Below are 14,078 nucleotides of genomic sequence, written 5' to 3' on the forward strand. Positions count from 1 at the left end.
TATATGTTATGTATGAATATAATAAAAGTATAAACTATATTTACATATATATGTTTTAAAGTATAGGTGCCTGTATAATACATACTTATATATACTTCTATAATATATATTCCGCCTTTCAGTTTTTCTCTGTTTGGTCAAAAGCACCACTACTTTTTCTTTCTGTTCTGTTTACAGCAGTGTTACTGCATCTTATGAGGGAGTTTATCCAATAGTCTATAAGATAAAAATTGAGCAGACAAAATTACCCTTGAGCGCCTTAGAAAGGCATCAGGTTAGAGACTAACCTACAGTTCCTCCCTAGGGCCAACCTGATTGGTTTCTTCCCCTCCCGCATGAGAATAGATCATTAGCTGTTTCTTTGGTTGAGCCTCAACTGAGATTCAGAGAAGCTCCCTGGGTCCATCTCCAGTCAAGCATGTACCCTCCTCCCCTGGCAAGCGTAGCAGATGCCTGGGTGCCCTGTGAGGCAGCTGCTATCCGTGGACCCTCCCACTTCCCCGATCAGTGCAGTCAGAAGCCAACTGCAAGCTGTTTGTTCCCAAACCTGTTTACACCAGTTGTACTTTTTCCATTTAAGACATGTAACTAAATATTATGTAAACACATGATATATGAGTGTGAAAAGGAGAGGTGTTCCTATGAAGCTACACCGTTGTCTTGGAAAGACTTGTCAGTGATGAACAGAAATTGTGGACGACTTAAGTAAAAACAAGATAACACTGAAAGATTGTGGGGAAAGTCATAAAAATCTAGGCGGACTCTGCAGTCAGATTGCTTTTCAGCTGTCTTTGGATTTTGTATCTTCTTTAAAGAAACTGGAACCTGAAAATCATAACAGATTTCTGGTTTATACAGGAAATTGGGAAATTCCAGACAGTGGACCCATCTTCAAAGACAAGGCATTGCTCCTGTACTGACTCCGTGAATGAGTGCACACTCATTTATATATCTGTGAATATAGTGCTCACTTTGGCAGCACATGTACTAAAATTGGAATGATGCAGAGAAGATCAGCATGTCTACTGTGCAAGGATGACACATAAATATCTGTGAATATATAATAAATATCAATGAATATATACATACATATAGTGAGAGTATCATTTTTATGATTCCATGCTTTAACCAGTTTTTTAGACTATCAACCCAGTCATGTTGAATTGGAGAATTTCTCTTGTGGCTGTGGTTTGCTGTGTAAAATACACCCATCCACTAAGCATGTCAAGATGCTTCTCCTATGCAGATTACAAGAGAACTGAGCCAGGCTTGGGTGAAAGCAGCTAAGGGACATCTCCCTTAGCATGTTCATCAAGGGCCCTTGTAACAGGGGGACACTGTAGGCAATACTGTTTACACAAGCTCTCTGACCGCACTCACTAACTTTCTCCCACCCTCTTTCTCTCACCTCCTCTCTTTTTCTCTCTACGTCCCTTTCCTCTCTCCCTAACCAATGTAGTCTCCCTAACAAAGAAGAAGTCTACATTCTTCTAATGGAGAAACCATTTGGAGTTGAACAACAGTATTTTTCAAAGTACTTGTTTTCAAGAAAGATCGTCTTTGGCTTAAAAAGATTTGAAGTATTTATTTATGTGAACCCAGCACACACACACACACACACACACACAAGGAGAGAGAGAATTCCTTTAAATAATGAGATCATGAGGTTTATTAATATGTGAATTAATTAGATAGTTGAGGAATATACCTATTTCTCATGAAGTGAGATCAGGATATAATGAAAGAAATCTTATCTTAGGTGTCCTAAAATCCAATGTGATTTAAGGTTATTTTCTTTTTTAAAAAAATTTTTTTTTCAACGTTTATTTATTTTTGGGACAGAGAGAGACAGAGCATGAACGGGGGAGGGGCAGAGAGAGAGGGAGACACAGAATCAGAAACAGGCTCCAGGCTCTGAGCCATCAGCCCAGAGCCCGACGCGGGGCTCAAACTCCCGGACCGCGAGATCGTGACCTGGCTGAAGTCAGACGCCCAACCGACTGCGCCACCCAGGCGCCCCTAAGGTTATTTTCTATCCTCTTTGGTCTAAAACATTTTGGAAAGACCTTCCATGTCTCTCTGCTCTGTCTAGACCCTATATCAGAGTACAAACAACTGCAGGAAAAACGTAAGAATGCCTGTAGATACTGGACATGCTAACAGAGGTATCTGAGAGCCCTCAGGAAGAATAATATTTTACCATGAGGTGGTTGTTGTCTTTAGCAACAACAGCTGTATGAATGTGCTTTAATTTTATGCTCACGTGGAATGCTTAAAATCATAAAACAGGTATGATTATTGGGTTCCTATTCACCCAGGGAATGCAGATCCCAAAGATAAGTGTGCCAGAACATGAACTTCGTGGGAAAGCATGAATCTACCTACCTCCAACACATAAGAGACCGTCCTTCATTTCAGTAATAGCTCTTAGGGGGTTAATTTTGATAGATTGTGAGGGTATTTTATTCTAGCACATAAACCAGATGCTTCTCTCAAGTTAGTGGGGAACAACTGATGGCTGCCAGATTAACTAGAAAGGAAATGTTTCTCTCTGCAGTTCTGGGCAATAATGCAATTTAATGGCATTTCACCTGGGTGGACTTTTAAGATGGATGTATTTGTCTTTTGCCTCTCAGGGCATAGGTCCAAATTTGGAGCAGATGGTGGAAAAGATGGATGGCCACAGAGATCTCCAGGTGAAATTGGTTGGATGTCCGCAATCCTCATTAATTCCTGGTTGACCATCATCCATCTCGATCTCTCTGACCCTATGTAATGAACTCTGATTTCCGAGGATTTTCTGGGTCTAGAATCACCAAAATGTGCTGACTAAAATCTGAACAGATTGAAAGAAGAACTCGCCTGATATTTCAGGCTTTTGGAAGAAAGGGGATGTCTCAACCCCCTTTCTGGTCTCAATAAGAAATCTTGTTGTTCTGACTTTGAGCTAGTGGATTTCTTTCCTGGTAACGAGACACAACTGGGCAGGGTATGGACTCTCAAGCTCAGGGAGTGAGTTTAAGAGACAGATTTTTTTCGGGGTGCCTGGGTGGCGCAGTCGGTTAAGCGTCCGACTTCAGCCAGGTCACGATCTCGCGGTCCGGGAGTTCGAGCCCCGCGTCAGGCTCTGGGCTGATGGCTCAGAGCCTGGAGCCTGTTTCGGATTCTGTGTCTCCCTCTCTCTCTGCCCCTCCCCCGTTCATGCTCTGTCTCTCTCTGTCCCAAAAATAAATAAACGTTGAAAAAAAAAATTAAAAAAAAAAAAAGAGACAGATTTTTTCCACTGTTGTTCAGGTAAAAGAGAGACTTTTTTTTTTTAATTTTTTTTAGTTTATTTATTTTAAGAGAGAGAGAGAGCATGCAAGCAGGGGAGGGGCAGAGAGAGGGAGAGAAAGAGAATCCCAATCCGTATCGCCAGGGCAGAGCCCATCGCAGGGCTCAAACCCACGAACCATGAGATCGTGACCCAAGCTGAAACCAGGCGTCGGACGCCCAACTGAGCCACCCAGACGCCCCAGAGTTTTTTGGTTCTTAGATTAAGTCTGACGAGGGACTCGTCCCTCATGACCAAGCAAGACTGACAATGATCACCCAAGCTGTGGAATGAGGTATGAGAAGAAACAGATGATTGTGGGGAAAACCCCAGAAGCATTGTTCTAGTCTATGGAGGTAAAGAGGGGACCCCCAAGATCAATGGAAGGAGGGGCCCATGGAAAGTACTAGAATCAGCAATGCTTTGTGGATTTAATTAGAACAATGCCTATGTGAACTTCTTGATCGACGGCCTGATATTCTCATTCACTTCCATGTTAGGGTAGGTTTATTGCCATAGTTGTTTTTGCTCATACGGAAGACTCTCCTGCTAATCAATTTGTATTACTGTTATTTTTTATTGCATTGTATTCGCCCCCATTCTGAGCCAGATGCCTTCCATTTACAAACATGGTCAGAGAGACTTAACTAAGAGGACAAATGATCCCCATTTAAGATGAGAATTTTTTCATGTGTGACTGATAGGGTGATCAGGTGATAGGGTGCCCTTTGGTTATCATAGACCTAGAGATACATATGCGCCCCCACATGTTGGAGGAAGGGAACATACCAGCAAACAAAATCTGACAAATCGCAGATGCTTAAGACCATAGAAGAAAATGCCCAGGAGATGTGCACTTAGTTTTAAGAAAAGCTAAGTAAGTGTGACGTTTTCGATGGGCCTTTTCTTCACTTGAGCAGAATGACAATATTTTACTAGTCAACCAAGACATAAATCAAGATTTAAACCAACTACTCACCTTTCATGCAAAGCCTAACCTCAGTAGTTATTAAAAATAAATGGGATTTAAATAGATGTAGAAGCACCTATTTTATTTCCAATTTCACGCTCTTGTATTTTGCACTGCGGTTTTAGATCTGTTTGTGAAGGCTGATTGGGGCAAAAACAGCCCTGAGAGACAGCTGGGAAGGGAACAAGCTTTCAAGTCCATGACAAAGTCCTAGGCTCTGGGTTCAGCTGTTACCAACTCACCAAGTGACCTCAGCCCAATTTCCTCACCTTGACAGTGAAAACAATAACGCTGTCTTTTCTTTTTTTTTTTTTTTTTTTTTTTTAAATTTTTTTTTCAACGTTTATTTATTTTTGGGACAGAGAGAGACAGAGCATGAACGGGGGAGGGGCAGAGAGAGAAGGAGACACAGAATCGGAAACAGGCTCCAGGCTCCGAGCCATCAGCCCAGAGCCCGACGCGGGGCTCGAACTCATGGACCGCGAGATCGTGACCTGGCTGAAGTCGGACGCTTAACCGACTGCGCCACCCAGGCGCCCCAATAACGCTGTCTTTTAATGGGATGCAGTGGTATCTACGATCGGCACCATTGGTGGCTTTGGGCTGAGTCTGAGAGGAGGTGTAACTCTCCTGTCTTCCTCAGGGACTATAAGCCAGGGATCTAGGTCCAGGGAAGGCATTGGCTTTATTTTCTCCCTAGTCTACACAGCAGTTACAGTGTCCAGTTACCCCACATCATTCTGACTAGTGTCAAGGAGAGTCACACGCCCTTCCCCCACATCCTGACATTCTACTGGATTACCAGCTCTCTCTCTGTTGTATTCTTCCTGCTCACCTGGGCAAAGTCTCCAGAGGCCCCTCTCTTTGCGGTCACCTGCTGTGTGTTTCACTAATAACTGACTTCCAGGTGAACAGTAATGCTTCATTCACAACTGTTCTCACACGCCATTACTTTGCTTTCTCGAGAATGTTTACTAAGTTCTTACCATGGGCAGGCACTGTGCTTACACTTTGCTGTGTCATCGTCTTGTGAACATGAGAGAACTGTGAGTAAGAGGTGACGAGCATACCCCAGACTGGGCAGCTGTCCCGTGGGGGGCCTGCCTCCGGAGCCCAGAGACCCCTCCCCCACCTCTGAGTCTTCATGCCTGCCTTGTGCAGTTGTCTTCCAACTGTTTGCTCTCCACCTGGTCCATCCTGCAGGCCACCACCACACGTGTCTCCTCATACTGCCATTCTGACATTTTCTCCTCCTCCTAACCTGCCCATTGTGTTGCACACCAGCCCTCCAAAAGCTGAGCTCGTCTGTTTTCCCTCCTGCTTTCCCCAACCCAGTTCTCAGCTGCCACCAAAATGTGCTGTTTGCTAGTTCCCAGATACACTTGAATGTCTGCACATTATCCCTCGTCCCCTCATCTCCATCTCCCAACCTTCAACCTTCCTTAAGGGCTAAGCATACATTCGGAGCCCATGATGCCTTCCATGACTGGCCCGACCGGAGATCATTTCTCTCCCCTCTGCGTTGTGGTTCTTACTGTATCATCACTCAGGTGGCAAGGTGTGTGGGGCCTGGCTGGGTACTATTGCTTTCTGTTGTCAAGATCTCTAGAAGGATCTTGTGCTTACAGGTGAGGGCGCCACAAAGAAGTTAGTGGCAGTGCTGGGGCCTTAGCCCCGTTTCCCTAAATCCCAGACTGGTGGTCTTTTTCTACCATAGCTTTTTACCTTCTGTCCTTCCTTGGAGGACAAGGACTCCACCCTGTCTATATTCAAAGTTTATGTGGCGTCCGGGGTAGAGTCTTGTGTCTAGGGGATATTCAATAAGTAGTTATTGAAAGAAAGCAAAGGAAGGAAGATAGGAAGGGAAAAAAGACACTAACCCTTACATGGCACTTTTGTTTTAACTTAATCCCCTTTCCAGTCTACTCCCTTGAAATCCCTGTGAAATAGGTCGTTATTCTCCACCGCATTTTACAGGTGAGGAGACTGAGGCAAGAGAGGCTAAGTAACTTGCCCAAGGCCACAGCTGGTAAGTGACAGAGTGAGGACCTGAACCCAAGGAGTCTGGCTCCTGAGCGTGAGCTCTTCTTCTGCCCTGTTCTGCTACAGGGTCATGAAGGACAGACAGACAGGGAAAGACAGAAAGAAGGATGAGCCTCATATCAGTGCTCAAGACAACAGAGCAGAGGACATTTAGATTAGCCTGCCATATTTGTCTTCTTTCCACTGAGAAGAAGCACCACTGATAAGTCAGAGCAGTGGCTGGGCTACAGAGTTTGTTGCCACTGCCTGGATCTGTTAGAAATTGATTGCTGTGAAACTCCCTGAACACAGTGCACCCAGACTGCCTGCCTCATATTCTAGTTGCTAGAGGAGGCTTAGCCAAGGGACTGTTAAATAGCTCACGTGATCCCGACCCAGAGTCCCTTATCAAGGGGGGAGGTTGCCACTTTCTCCCCAGATGCTCCCTTCAGCACACGTGCTTTCCATGGAACGCTCCCTTCAAGGGAACAGTCACAGACTTGAAATCACCATGACTAGGAATGAGTAGCAAATGTGTCAAGTGTGGCTGAATCAAGCTGATAAAGAATATTGAATGGGGGCTTTTATCCTTAGAAGCGTGACTCTTAATGTGGTTGGTTTTTAACCAGGCTCCCAGTAGCTATTAGCATTTCTGCTCACGATAGTGCCCCTCTCCCTTACACACAGAAAAATCTATCTTAAATGTATTGTGAACTTTAGAGCACGTCAGTGGAAGTGACGTATCATTCAGGAGCATGGAAGGATGACTTTGTCAGCATGGAGAGAACACTTTGCACCTAGAATCCTAGAGTGAACGGAATACCTACTCCAGCTTTGATGAATCACAGCTGAATCATGTTTAAGTGTGTGCTTCATTTTGAGGGATTCCCTTCTTCCTCCTCCTCCCTCCTCCCCACCCCTCCAGGGTGAAAGGCATTGCTCTTCCTGTGCAAAACCATTGTTTACACCCGAGACCACTAAAATGCTTTTGTGGCAATGTTGTGAACGCATCAGGTGTTTGTTGTGGCCCAACTAAGACAACTTTATAGGTTAATGAAAAATGATTTATCTTTCTTCTAAGCAGAACATTGAGTTCAATCTCTGCCTCTTTGACTCCAAGCAAATCTGTCTGGCCCCATCCCTTGCCCCCCTCCCGCATCTGCACTACCCTCTTGTATATCTCATGGTATGTTTTAATGACTGCGGGCCTGTATGTTCCTAGTAATTAAGAACTCTGAGCAGCGTGAACGTGGGTTACAGTTCATCTGGTTTCTTGGAAGGACTGTGTGTGCGAGGTAGTTTTTCAACTGAAAGCCTAAACCAAAGAGAGAGTCCAGGAAGCAAAGAATGAATGGACCAGGTGACTTGCTTTTCTTAGCTCCCGGGAGACCGAAGGCATTGCTGTTAAAGTGGACAGAGCCCAGACCAACCCTGAATGAAGCAGATCTGGGTTCACGCTTCTGTGTTATGTTTCACCAGCTTGTGACCTTGACCACATGAGTTAGCTTTTCTGAATCTTGGTTCCCATCAGTGAAATGAGGGTGAGAAAACCTGGCCTGCAGGATTATTGAAAGGATTGCAAACGCTGGATGTAAAGTGCCTGGCACTGGCATGCAACCATTTCTTTTCTTGTAATGTTTATTCATTTTTGAGAGAGACAGACAGAGCATGAAGGGGGTGGGGAGGGGCAGAGAGAGAGGGAGACACAGAATCTGAAGCAGGCTCCAGGCTCTGAGCTGTCAGCTCAGAGCCCAAGGCGGGGCTTGAGCTCAGGAGCCATGAGATCATGACCTGAGCCAAAGTTGGACACTTAACAGACTGAGCCACCCAGGCATCCCTGCAATCATTGATAGTAGTTTTTGTTATTATTTCTGCTGTTGTCCTCACTGTCATTGCCACTGCCTCTGCAAGTAGCTCTTGTATATGGCAAGAACCAAGGGGAACTTGAGTTCTGTTGCTTCTCATGCACACAGGACACAGCTTTATCCTTCCAGGCTACCTGCTTTCCTTACCACAGCAGCTAAAATCGCTCCAAAAACCCTAAAAGTAAATATAAAAACTGCAACCACATAGGGGTGAGAATAAAGAATGACGTTTTTCCTCACTCCAGCAGGGATCCCTTGCTGAATGGGTACCTTTTTCCTTCCTTGTTTACTTCCTTCTGCCCATGAATATTGACAGGTACCCACTGCACATGTGCAGGGCTCGGAGGTGAGCCATAGAGGCCAGAGTTTAATCACACATGGATTTTGTCCTTGAAAAGTTCATCATCTCCCAGAAAAGAGGTAGGACCATAAGAGAGACACTACTAAAGGGCTGTGGAGTTTGGGAGGAGAGAGGTTTTATGAACAAGGCAGCCTAGCATCATGAAGAACATAAATTTGGGGGTTGGACCATTGGGTTCAAACCTTGGCCTTGCTACTTCCTCGTTTGGGCTACTTGAGCAGGCTTGGTCACATCTCTGTCTCTCTGCTTCCTCATTTTTAAAATGAGTATAATAGTATCTACCTTTCAGGGTTGTTGTAAGGATTCAGTGAGATGTGTAAGGTGCTTACAATAGGTATGGATTTACCCTTCAAACGAAAGTGGGCAAAATGACCTTTCTAGATGGAGGAGAAACATGAGACAAGGCAGAGTCTGCCCTGAGGTATAGGGTTGGAGAAGGTGAGAAAGGGGGAGCAGCAGCTTGAGATGAGATTATGGATGCTCTTGAGTGGCAAGCTAGGAACCTTGGACTTTACTGAAAACGTGAAATGCAATCCGTCCTCTAGAGTTCCATGGTCAGTGTGTGAAGCCAGAATCTGAACCTGTCTCAGGGTATGTCTCTACATTTCAGTTGCAGCGAACCTGGCAGTGAACCAGATGCCAGTGGGCATGAAGTCGAAAGTTGGATTAACAGGGCTCAACACATCGGCCTGAATTGATACGTCAGGGAAGATGTGCAGCCGAGCCCCAGCAGGAAGCGAAACCGTGGAGCAGAGGGAGGGGAGGTGTCCTGGCATGGGGGGAGGGGACAGGAAATGTCATACCGTTACCCGTCCACTGCTTCCTTTTTACATTACAGATTTTTTTCTTTAGGGGATCGTCAGCTGTTTTGTTTTTGTTTTTGTGTGCTGTTTTGTTTCTTTTGAGCCTTGGGTTGCATGCAGTCATGTTGCTGTCTGTGCTGGGGTGGTGGGGAGGTGGGGATGAGTAAAGCTGACCTCAGGAGACTTTGTTTTCAGTGATCGACACATGTCACACTTTGTCAGGATGCGGAGGGTGTTGCCTTCTGCCTCCCCCTCTGTGCACCGATGGCAGGTTTCTGTAGGATTTCAGAAAGGGCTGCACGGGGTTCACAGAGCCACTGAGAGGATGCCCTCTTATCTTGGGATGTGTCTTTAAATGAAAAGTTGGAGGGTCAGAATGCCTTAGGTTTGATTTACTTTCGACTTTAGCTATGACAAGGCTGTCTTCAATTTTAAAAATAATCATCCAAGTTATGAGAGAGTAATCTTGTTTTTAAGTCTTTAACTTAATTTATTGCTTTTAAGTGTTATGGGGACGTAGGGCAGTTCCTAAGACCACATGGAAGTCATTTAAAATTCATTGTGGAACAAAGTAGTATACGGTAAATCTATGTATGTACCATAAAACGTCTGTGTGTAGCATGGGAACGGGGAAATGATAAAGTGCAACTCTAACGTGATCTGTTGCTCTGGAACCCACCATGCATCTCCCCACACAAGTGACTGGGAACGAGTTACCACCGTGTCAACACTTGGAAGCGTGACCTTCTGGTCCAGGCCGCATTTCTCCTGCAGTAGAGGCTCACCCAAAGAGATCTTGAATGATCTCCAGAGAGGTGCCTGGGCCCTCTCTCAAGGGTTCCTTGTGAGCTAGGGAGATAGATGAGCACATTCATAAATGATGGGAGGTATCTGTTGATTTAGACTTTAAAGGCATTTTTGTTTTCATCCTCCTCCAGTGTCTCTTTATTAGAGCATTATATTGCAGTCTTGGAAATTATTAGTTATCCGTCATATCCCTGCTGAAGAGTGGAGTTTGCCCCCAGCTGTCTGATAGCCAAGCCACACCAACTTCAATGGGAACTGCACATGCTTGTCCAGAGGCAGAATTTGGCTTTTAAACTTAGGCCTAAGGGGCCTGTTTAATATATTATGTAAGAAAGAGTGAGGTCATATAAACAGTCGTGGCTCCTACCTTGAACCAAAAGTCGTCCTTATTTGGTGCTTCCAAAGTTAGAAAACAATACAGGCAGTAGAAGCTCTCTCGGGATCAGTGAAGAAATAATGGCTGCCTTGTTCTAGACCAGGGGTTTTGTGACAGTGTCAGCAAAGCAGGCTGCCTGCTGCTTTTAGCACTTGAGGTTTGGACTGGTTTCATTTACCCCCTCAGTCTGCTTAGAAGGAACATTCTGGAAGTCCACTGAATCCCCACCTGCTGTCAGGATGCCCAGACATCATCGGGGGTAGGGGGTCTGCCATGGGACCCTGGGCCTTGGGTTCCGAGGTGAGGGTCAGGGGTGCTGCAGCCCCTGGGAGGGAGCCCCACAGCCCCGCCGCTCTGCAGGACCCCTCGGCAGCGGAGTCTAAGAAGACATAGCGTTACGCTTCTCTTGGATCATCATTTTGGCTGAGCTAAAGGTAGATCATATTTCAGCCTTAAATAACTGTCTTCTGTCTGTGTAAACAGTCACGGCCATTAGTCTTAAACTTCAAACCTCAGCCCATGGATCTGGATTGGTTTCTTTTTCTGAGCCATAACTCTGGAGGCCACTCTTCCCTGCTCTCTGAAGCGTCTGCTGCCTCTATCTGAGCATGAAGCCTACTCTATGAGTTGTAAAAAAAAAAAAAAAACCATGCTGGGACACACATAATTAAAGGGGGAAGGGAATGAAGAAAATTCATTCACTTCTCCTTCCTGGGACCTAACTCCCTTTTAGGATCCCGCTTGCCTCCAACGAGAAATGCCAAAAGATTAAAGCATGGCGTTCTCATTCTTCTCCATGGGAAGAAGAGGTTATGCAAAGGAGGCCTATGTCCCTGCATTGTGGGCGAGAAGCCTGGCAAGAGGTTTGTCTCATTTAAGAAGTAAATATATTCAGTGGAAGCAAAGATGCTGCCAAGTAAATTTATTCCATTTTTAGGGAGAGAAGGGCAGGAGTTTTGCTGCTCCTTTATGTTGCTTTTAGATACACATTTCTGCGTGAGGTTGTCTAAAAAAGTAAGAACGCAACAGCAGCTTGTTTAAAACTTGACCTCTTCAGCACGCCCAAGGATTTGAGAAACAAAAGAAGGCAGTGGGTAATTGATTCTGTTCTCCAAAGGCCCATCTTGACACTGAACGGATCCTGGCTTGGTTTCTACCATACAGGTGTTTAGTCTCTGCCAGCAGGAGGACACAGATGGAGTCTACCTTTCTGCAGAAGTCTTTAAATGTCAAAAACACGAGGAGGAAATCCATTGACACTTTTGTCACCGTGATAGTGCAGTATATCCCTTCACGTTGATAGTAGCCATGCCCCAAATGACACTCAAATCAGCAGGATGGGGAGAATTTTAAAAGAAGGCAGAGCATCCATTACCATGGAAAGCAGTTCATTTTATAGCCAGGAAGCCACAGAATCTTCTGAATTTTTTTTTGCTTGAGGGCTAGACGTTAAACTTGTTCCTTAGCCACGTGTTAGGTCTGACTAAGCAACAGTGTAAGAGCACGAGAATCCATGCTTTCGAGGTGGAAAGCTCCAGATCCTTAGTTTGTTACTAAACGTAAAATTTAGGAACTCTGTGATTTAGTCAAAATGAATGCTTCTGTAGCAATTCAATGGAGTTGTCATATCAAATTAAGTTTTAGCAAGTTTTGTCTGATAGGGATATTCACCAATCCGGATCCCAACACGGTGTATGCTTGCTGCATGTATGAAAGTGAGGCTAGTCACCCTATGATCTAAATGAGGTCACCTTAATTGGCCTGTTTGAATGCTTCTATGAGGACATTAGAACCCCAGTGAACAAGCAAGTAGCCTGTTAGGAGGCAGATCTCATGGCAGAGATTCCTCGCTTGCAAGGTTTAGAAAATTGAGTCCTTTAGTAAGTATCTTGCACAGGCACAAACCTTAACTAAATATAGAGGGCTAAAAGAGAATCCTTCCATGGGAGGGCTCCCTTAAATTAGCTCAGTTCATCTATTCATCTGTGTGTGCTGACTCGTGCCTAAACATTGGAGGCCAAATCCAAAAAAAGAAAAGGCAAGCCTGTGGCTCAGTCCTAGGAAAAATGTAGAACAACTGAGTATAATCCTGAACAGGGAGCCAATGAGAAGCGCAGCAGGCTCGTGCTGGAAAGAGGTGTGCCAGCTCCTCGTAATCACCCTCCCTAATTAACTTCACAGTGTGGCTTTGCAAGTGCCTGTGGCATATTCAGATTTCTCCATGTATCGTGATTCTTCCGTTTTCAAGTCATTTCATGATCCAGGTTTCAAACTTCAGATAAAATCAGAAGAGATGTTAGCCAATGATGCTTTCAGTATTTCCCCCTTACCAGACTTCCCAAAATATACTCAGATATTTTTTAATAGATGACAGTGTTCTAGGCCTTCCTCTCTTGAATATGGGAACGACTCTCAAGGAAGAAGAGGGCTAAGGAGATTTGGAGTCCGATTTCCATAACTAGAATGGCACAAGGGAACATGACAGAATGCGGGAGTCCCCACATTCTCAGTGTAGAGCCCTGCGTAATGCATTCCGCTCCCTGCCGAAGCCAGCGATCCATTTGGACAGTTAGGGTTGTTGCAGCTGCATGTGAAACACACACTTGCTCTGCCTGAATTCTAGCCACGCCTTTCCCTCCCTTTGTTGTTGTCTCCTTGTGACTCCCATTTCACTATGGAAGTCAGCTAGGGGAAGACACCTGAAGAAGAGACAGGACAAGAGAAGATGCTTGGAAGTGGTCCAAAAGGTAGCGCCCCATGTGTTCAAGTGGCTGTGGCATCGTCCTTGAAAAGCTGTGATTGATCCTAGCTAGCAGTGTTACCACACTGTGCGGTGGTTGAGCCACCAATCTGGTCATGGTGTTAGAAGCCTAATAATTGGATGGATCTATGCTTTTTGCTCTTTGGAGAAATGAATTTTATGAATGTTTCTATTTAAGGAGAACAAAACAATAACACACCAAAAAAAAAAAAACCCACCCAATTCCTATTACCCTAACTCCTCCTCGCACATAGTATTCTAATGCGGTTTATTCCTGAAACTGACTCATTCAGCTTTTCTCCTGGAAGTTGTCAGTATGTACGCCTGGTTAATGGAGAAAATCAGCGCAGTGCCCAGGCACAATGCCATGACTCATTCCTGGCATTTCAGGGGCTTTGTAATGGAAATCATAGTTCCAAGCTACAGTTCTTACCAAGTAGATATGTGAATATTAATGAAACAGAGCAAGTCTCCACAACTCCTGCCTAACCCTACCAGAGATTCAGTGTTTGCTCATGAAGTGAAGGTTTCTCTTCATAACCCACGCATGCTGGAATACCACAATATTGTTTTAATTAGTCTTTTAACGCACAGTAAAATATTTGGCTTTGGCAAAAGGAGGAAATTCTCTCATACGTTGGAACTATTTGGTTAAAAGGGCATTTTTGTCTGCTGAATTAGTCTCCTGGGGTTTATACTAGCATCTGAATGCTTTTTAAAAAGTCTCCAATGACCTGCAGCCAATTCTCGCCCATTCATTCTGTCTCTCTGTGGACCTACCCGTCTATAATTGTGGGTAT

At 44.8% G+C, this 14,078-nt stretch overlaps 1 protein-coding gene and 1 non-coding gene across 5 annotated transcripts in view; both read left to right on the top strand.

Annotated features, from left to right (window-relative positions):
• The window catches only part of SAMD4A (sterile alpha motif domain containing 4A), a 217,754-nt gene that overhangs the window by 91,433 nt on the left and 112,243 nt on the right, over positions 1-14,078 (top strand). The gene's annotated exons all lie outside the window — the stretch shown is intronic.
• On the top strand, positions 964-1,071 carry LOC123584537. Its single transcript, XR_006705505.1, has one exon. It is a non-coding gene; the product is annotated as a U6 spliceosomal RNA (small nuclear RNA).

Source organism: Leopardus geoffroyi, chromosome B3 (assembly GCF_018350155.1).
Source record: "Leopardus geoffroyi isolate Oge1 chromosome B3, O.geoffroyi_Oge1_pat1.0, whole genome shotgun sequence".
Classification (NCBI taxonomy): Eukaryota; Metazoa; Chordata; class Mammalia; order Carnivora; family Felidae; genus Leopardus; species Leopardus geoffroyi.